We start from the raw sequence: 6,679 nt of genomic DNA, 5'->3' as shown, positions 1-6,679 counted from the left end.
GCTTTAATTTCACTAATTTTTTTGGAGAGATGTAATCGGACAGTGTGAAGCAGTCAATCACACCAAATCTACTAAGCTAGCTCCACCAATCATAGAATTGATCACAATAACCAAATATCACTCATTTGAAGGAAAACTGGGAGTTTCCAGGATGGACGGATTTTTAACTTTAGAGATCTTTGAGATATTTGTTCTAGATGTGTTTGTTTTTTCGGAAATTATAATGGCTACGATTAATTGGTAACAGGACTTCGTGTCGTCCATGTCTGTCTGTTATCATACTTGTGATTAAAAAATCGCAGCTCTGAATTTTCAGTCATTTAAGGTAGTTGAAGCGAGAACAAAAAGAGGTTTTAGATCCCTTTTAGAGGTTTTACCTGTGATGTTTGATGGAGAATGAAGCATGGCAGCTGCATTATAGAGAGGTATCCTAAGTTTTCTTGAAAATGTAATGATGAAATTCCTAACAATATGTAATGTAACTTTATTTACAATGTACGGAGGTATACTTTAATGAGCCTGTACGGAGTAATTCAGATTACGCATTAAAAATTAATATCGCTTCTAAGACCCGAGAAGTGCATCCTCACTGTTAACTATCTAACCTCGTTTGGAACGAGTTCCCCAAGATTCACCAAAGCAAGAAGGTAAGCCACTAGCTAACTGTGAATTTCACCTTTTCATTTTTTGGGGGGATTTATGTAACTATCAAAATGGAAATACAAAAACAAATGAAGTATTAAGAAATGAATCAATACGAGCAAGACCAAAATACAAAAATTGTCTTAGAAAAGTTTTAAATCCTTGTAACCTGTCTCTCTATAAAACTTTGCAAAATTAACTTTTAAATAATGTAAGAATAGAAATAAAGAGAGCCTTGTAGTAGACGCAAAAAAATCATTAGAATTACGCAGAAAACCTTTCCAAATTGTCAGCGCTTCGCCCGGTAAAACCCCAAAGTTTCTGATAATACCAATCAAATATATAAGAAATCTTTAATTTTAGCAACATCGCCGCTTGAAAGGCTTTCCTGAACGTTAAGTAGTCGCTGTTTATTCCCTTTTCGTCTGATTAATTTTTCATAACTCATAAATTGAGCAGAGGAAGGAAAGAATAAGTCATATATAAAATGAAGGCAGACCTAGTTTGATCTATTTTGATTTGAGTTTTATAAGTATCCTGTATTCATACGGAACGTGATCCACCGGAGTCGCTGATACGAAACCCATCAAAAATAAACGCGCAGACTCTCCTAGTGACAATTTCCGTTCAAGTACGTTGCTTCATTCATCGATAGACTAATAAGCAACAATAAATTCTTACGGTGTACGTACTTTTAATCATGAGTAACCAAAACCAGGCTGCTTAAGTGTCTCAACATGGCACCCAACCAATTTGCACTGGCAATCGGAATATACATTTTTTTACTCATTTCTCAGCGAGATACCTCAGAAATTGAGTTTTACCCTAATTTTCGTCACCAAATGTAACGCAAACGCTATATTTTGTGGTGGCTGACGGTAGATTTTGATTGATCCACATTCCAACGGAATCAGATTTTGCTATATCGAAATTAGGAATATGAGATATTTCTTCATGCATGGTTTATTTACTGTGGACATGGACCAGTTTGGCTAATTTTTATTAAGCAGTGTCTCTTGCTTTCATTGAAAGAAGTTCATGTCCATTGAAGTTCGATTTCGAACGTCACGAGGCAGTAAATGTTTCTGGTCCAATTCTCAGGCGGTGCACATTGTGCACCAGACCGCCTGCTTACCAAAACAACCACCTCTTTTTATCATTTCCAGGCTGAGCTCCACATCAGCTGAGTTTTTTTGTTGGAAAAATGTACTTTGTGCGACGGGATTGTATGATTGCATTCTTCTTTATATACCAGCTGCCCTTATGAATTCTTCTGTGTCTTGTCGATCCGAACGTTCCATTTATGGGATGATGCTCCACGGACACGCATTCAAGAAAACCAGGGCAGAAAGCTTGACAGAGTGTGTGATGGCGTGCAATAATGGTGCCATATGCTAAAGTGTAAATTACATCATTAATGAAGACGTTTGTGAATTGAATAATCGCACGAAGAAGGCCAGACCAGATAACCTCGTTCCCCACGAAAATAGCATATATGTGACACGATTTAGTGAAAGAGGTATTGGTCGAGGCTCGAGGGTAGTCATGTAAAGGACACATGTAGTTGAGGCTGACAGTTGCTCACGTTTGGATGATCTGAGTAGAAGTCATCGTTATTGAATCTGATAATGACTCTCTTCTTGGCTGTCAAAACGTCTTTTGCTGTTATCGGGGTCGGTCCTCTATACATTTCTCACTTAGCCGGTTAGACTACACGACACGAAAACATTTTACTCCTGGGTTCAAAATATTTACTGCAACAGTGATATTATTAACAGAATAGAAATATATATATAGCCAAGGCTATATCGTCATATCCCCTGCATTTCTAAAGACTTCAAGAAGACTGCGGGACGAGCGTTTCTTCGCCTGCAGGAGAGTTTTCGAAGGCGTAACGATGGCTATCAAAAATGCATCATTGCTTTGTACTTACCTTAATCATGGCTATTACAGTTTCCTCAAATCTGATCGGTGCCTTAGCTGCAATCGGCTGTATTTGGACAGTTGGCTGTGATCGGACAGTCGAAGCAGCCAATCATACTAAGTCCACTCAGCCAAATCCACCAATTACAGAATAAATCGCAATAACAATAGAAACAATCACTTATCCTAAAAGAACTGAGGAATTTCCAAAATTAAGAATTTTTTCTTAGTTTAGGCATTGTCTCCACCGGAGATCTGTGACCCAAATGTATTTGTTGTTTTCGGAAATTGTAAATTTTGCCTTCACTACACAACCGAACACACTCAAAGGTTGAGGCATGGGCGCGTTGGTCAGCTAGGCCCAAGATATATTTTAATTGTGACAATGAATTTACAACAAAGTGGATAAGAGATACATCAAGTAACGTCCTACATGCGCCAAAGCCGGACACGTAAACCCCAAAAACCTCTTGTTAGGAAAATAGGGACCGTGTACCCCCGACCAACTGCAGTGGCGCCACCTTTGGGGTTTTAAGGTTGATCTATAAACAATGAAGAGAATGAAGAAAACAAATCATATCAGGCTAATTACACAATAAAAATAAACCTTATGGGAAAGTGCTAGTGGCAAGGCTGACCGTAGAATGCCACAAGTTTCTCAACGGTCTCTTCTTACAAACATACTACCCATGAGCCTTCGCGTACTACGCTCGCACCCAGTTCTCTGTTCCGTGTCGGCAAAATATTAATTTGTGTCAATACCGATTATCACAAATTACATCGGCAATGATTAATTGGTATCAGAACTTCTTGTCGTATCACCAGCCCGATTTGAGCACTAATAGGAAAGTGTACGCTTGTAACTGGACAGTGTAATAGGACAGTTAAAGGGACACTTAACTCGTCATCCCTGAGTAAGTGGACAGAACGCGTCATGTGCGCGCGCTGTTGTCTCGCATTTCGTAGAGTTAATTGTTATTTTTTATGAAAACGTATAACCGATGTGCAGTTTCTTTCTCAAAAAAAACAAAGGAAAATAATATGGTTTGAAATTTCGTTGGACTCTTGTGTAGGAACCTTCTTTTCAAAAACATTTTGAGATTGGGTGAGTTTAAAGCGCTTTCTAATAGTTTGTCATGACATCGATGTGAAATTAACCATAGCGCCTGCCCCTCCTACTACTTTTCTTTATTCAATCACCAACCTGCTTGATATTGCATCATCCAGGATTGCGAAAAAATAAAAGCCAAGAGCTAAGAGGAATCTAGCAGTTCGAAAAGAGAGATCTACGTAGTTTTCTTCAAATACAAGTGCACATCACAACTTTGACAGCTTGGATGCATGCTCTCCACATATGTGTAGCTCCTGAAAATGAAGCAAATCGCATAGCTGATAAAAATTCCTTACAGGGGTAGAGAAGGGCGAAATCTCATCGGTTTTTCTGCTCCCTTCCCTTATGCGAATGGTCCCTAACCAAGAGACAATTAACTGATATTCTCTTGTATCTATCGATATCAAACTGACTGATTCCTCTTTACAGGACTAGTTATTTCTGTTATTTCTTTAAGAGACTGGTTACAGAAATATGATAAAATTATTTTACAGGTCTTAAGCTTTTAAAAGTGAGTAGTTTTATTACTTCTTTGTAGCAGGTAAGCAAAGAAATCACCCTCGCAAGTGGACTGCAATTTAAGGAATTGCAGAAAAAGAGCCCGAAAAGAATTCAGCTCTCCACGGGATTCTAACTTATGCCTCCCATTGGTAGCTGTTGGCTTAGTAGCTCAGTTGGTAGTACAGTGAGTATTGGGGAGGCATGGAATCGAAACTGCCGAGGCCTGGATTTTTTCAAGCTTTATTTCTGTACTTCCTAGCTTCAAATGCAGTCAACTTGGGTGAATTATTCATTTTCTTGTTTTTCATTCGCAGTTCAAATGAACTTTATTTCGTCAAAAAATTGTGTAAAAGGCGTGATACAATTGATTGCATGGCATAGAGAGGCAAATGGTAGCGTTTGCGAGCGAAGATGACTTTTTTGTAAGTCGATTTCTCTGTAAACGATGATGAATTCTATATATTACTTCATTTTCTTTGGTACATTTGAGAGATGGGTTGCGTAGGAGAGTCACGGCTAGGAACCGTTTTTTATTTCATATCTTGCCGGTCGCCTAGTCGAGGGTCTTAGTAGGGTTCGCTGTTAGCAGTGAATCAGCCAAAAATGTGGCCGTTAAGCGTAACGATTGACAAATTATAACCGTTAAAATCTTTCCTTTCAATGTGTTATTTTGGGTTAACCGTAGTTGAAAAAATGGCCACAATTTAACAGTTACCCGTAAAAAGTTCTTCTAATGCGGCCTCTCCTCAGTTTTAAGAAAATGTCGGCCCCTTTTTTTTTTTTTTTTTGTCACACGCTGTTTCAATTAAGTTTGGATGGTGGGCAATCGTGGAAAAAAATTACATCAATATTTCCTACACTCGAGAAACCACACCGACCTAAGATACCTCCCATGATGAGGACGCTTTCTATAAACAGAATAAAGCACCATCTTCCAAAGCCAAAGGTAATTTCTTTTTTCTTGCCTCTTCAACGATATATGACAAAATATCATGTCGCTTTACATGCTAAAGAAGCGCGTCGCGTGACAACCTAAGGAACGGCTACCAATGAAGCTAACAGATATAAAATCTGAAAATATCGAAGTTTATATCTCATTTGATAACTTTATCCAAGAAAATGGGAAGAGGTTGAGCGAATGAGACATAGATGCGCTCACTGCTTCTAACGACAAGATGTGACAAAACATCCTGTCACATAACGTGCTTAAGATGTGCGTCGCGTGACATCCTAAGCAATGGCTGCCAATGATCAATATTAGCAGTTATAGAGTCAAAAAATATCGAAGTTTATCTCTCATTCAATAAACCTATTGAAAGAAATGGGCAAATGTTATCAAGCGAACAAGACATAGCCGCACTCACTACTTCAAACGACAAGAAATGGCTTACGCAGGTTGATGCAGAAATTTTCTTCCCTTTTTTATTGATTTCCTCTTCCACTCGAACAAAATACCAAGCGACTTGTTTCATTGTTTGACATTCATATGTGAGTTTATTGTACTTAGATAATAGGTAAACAGTCTAATCGAAGAAACTAAATAAAATCATTTGGCTCCAATTTTCTAGCTCGTTCTGGGTTTCTCTCAACGCTTTGTAGGCCAGTAACTAAAATTAGAATAAAACTTCTCGTTTTGCCTTCGGACGACTAATTCAAACAATATACTTGAAATGCATCATTCTTCTTGTAAAAAAGTAACACAATTCATCGCATTCAAAATTAAAGGAGAAATCTCAGAATATTAACAAATACCAAGACTAAATCCTAGCCATTACGGCCAAAATCTGTAATTTTAAGTCCAGATAAACCAAATTCTGATCGGCAGAAACTAACTTTAAGTACCAATGACTGGGTAAAAATCGTCGAAAATTTAATCACAATTTCCATCTTACATAAACTAAGATAATCGAGCAATCGGACAACTGATTATTTTCCAATTTCCATGGAAATTCTCCACACACGCACATGGCTGTAACAACTTTACATCAACCATGAGAAAAAAACAATTAAGAAAAAGTCTGAAAAAACTCTGGGAAACATTTTCAAGACGTTTCAACTTCGACGTCAATGCAACGCCAAAATTCGCTTAGTAGATAATACTTATATTAAAAATAATTTTTTACATAGCTAGTCACGATAATTTCAAGACATATGAGAAAAACAACAGTTTCAGCAGGATATCAAAGATGAAGGTCGTAAAAGCAGTTTAGACAAGCAAAAAGTCAACTTTTGAATCAAAGGAAATCCGTTCTCTTGTTAAACTTGACTTTAGCCGTCTTTTGATTCATCCTGCTTTAAAAAGAAGACTCTTGAAAAAGATTTCATCGGTAGTAACTGGTTTCTGCGTATCAGCGTTTTTATGTATCCGAAAACTCCCTGGGAATCCAATGCTCACTGCGTTAACTGAAAAATAAAAGATTCTAAGTTTAGGTAGGATAGTTGAGTTGCCATGAAATATTTCTTAGCACATGAAACGATACATTGCACAACAGGATTGTTTTA

The 6,679-nt window shown here is 37.7% G+C and overlaps 1 protein-coding gene across 1 annotated transcript in view; it reads right to left on the bottom strand.

Annotated features, from left to right (window-relative positions):
* The window catches only part of LOC136276919 (tetratricopeptide repeat protein 28-like), a 133,152-nt gene that overhangs the window by 118,398 nt on the left and 8,075 nt on the right, over positions 1-6,679 (bottom strand). The gene's annotated exons all lie outside the window — the stretch shown is intronic.

The sequence above is a fragment of the Pocillopora verrucosa genome, chromosome 5 (assembly GCF_036669915.1).
Source record: "Pocillopora verrucosa isolate sample1 chromosome 5, ASM3666991v2, whole genome shotgun sequence".
NCBI classification, from domain to species: domain Eukaryota; kingdom Metazoa; phylum Cnidaria; class Anthozoa; order Scleractinia; family Pocilloporidae; genus Pocillopora; species Pocillopora verrucosa.
This window is presented reverse-complemented; position numbering and strand designations above follow the sequence as displayed.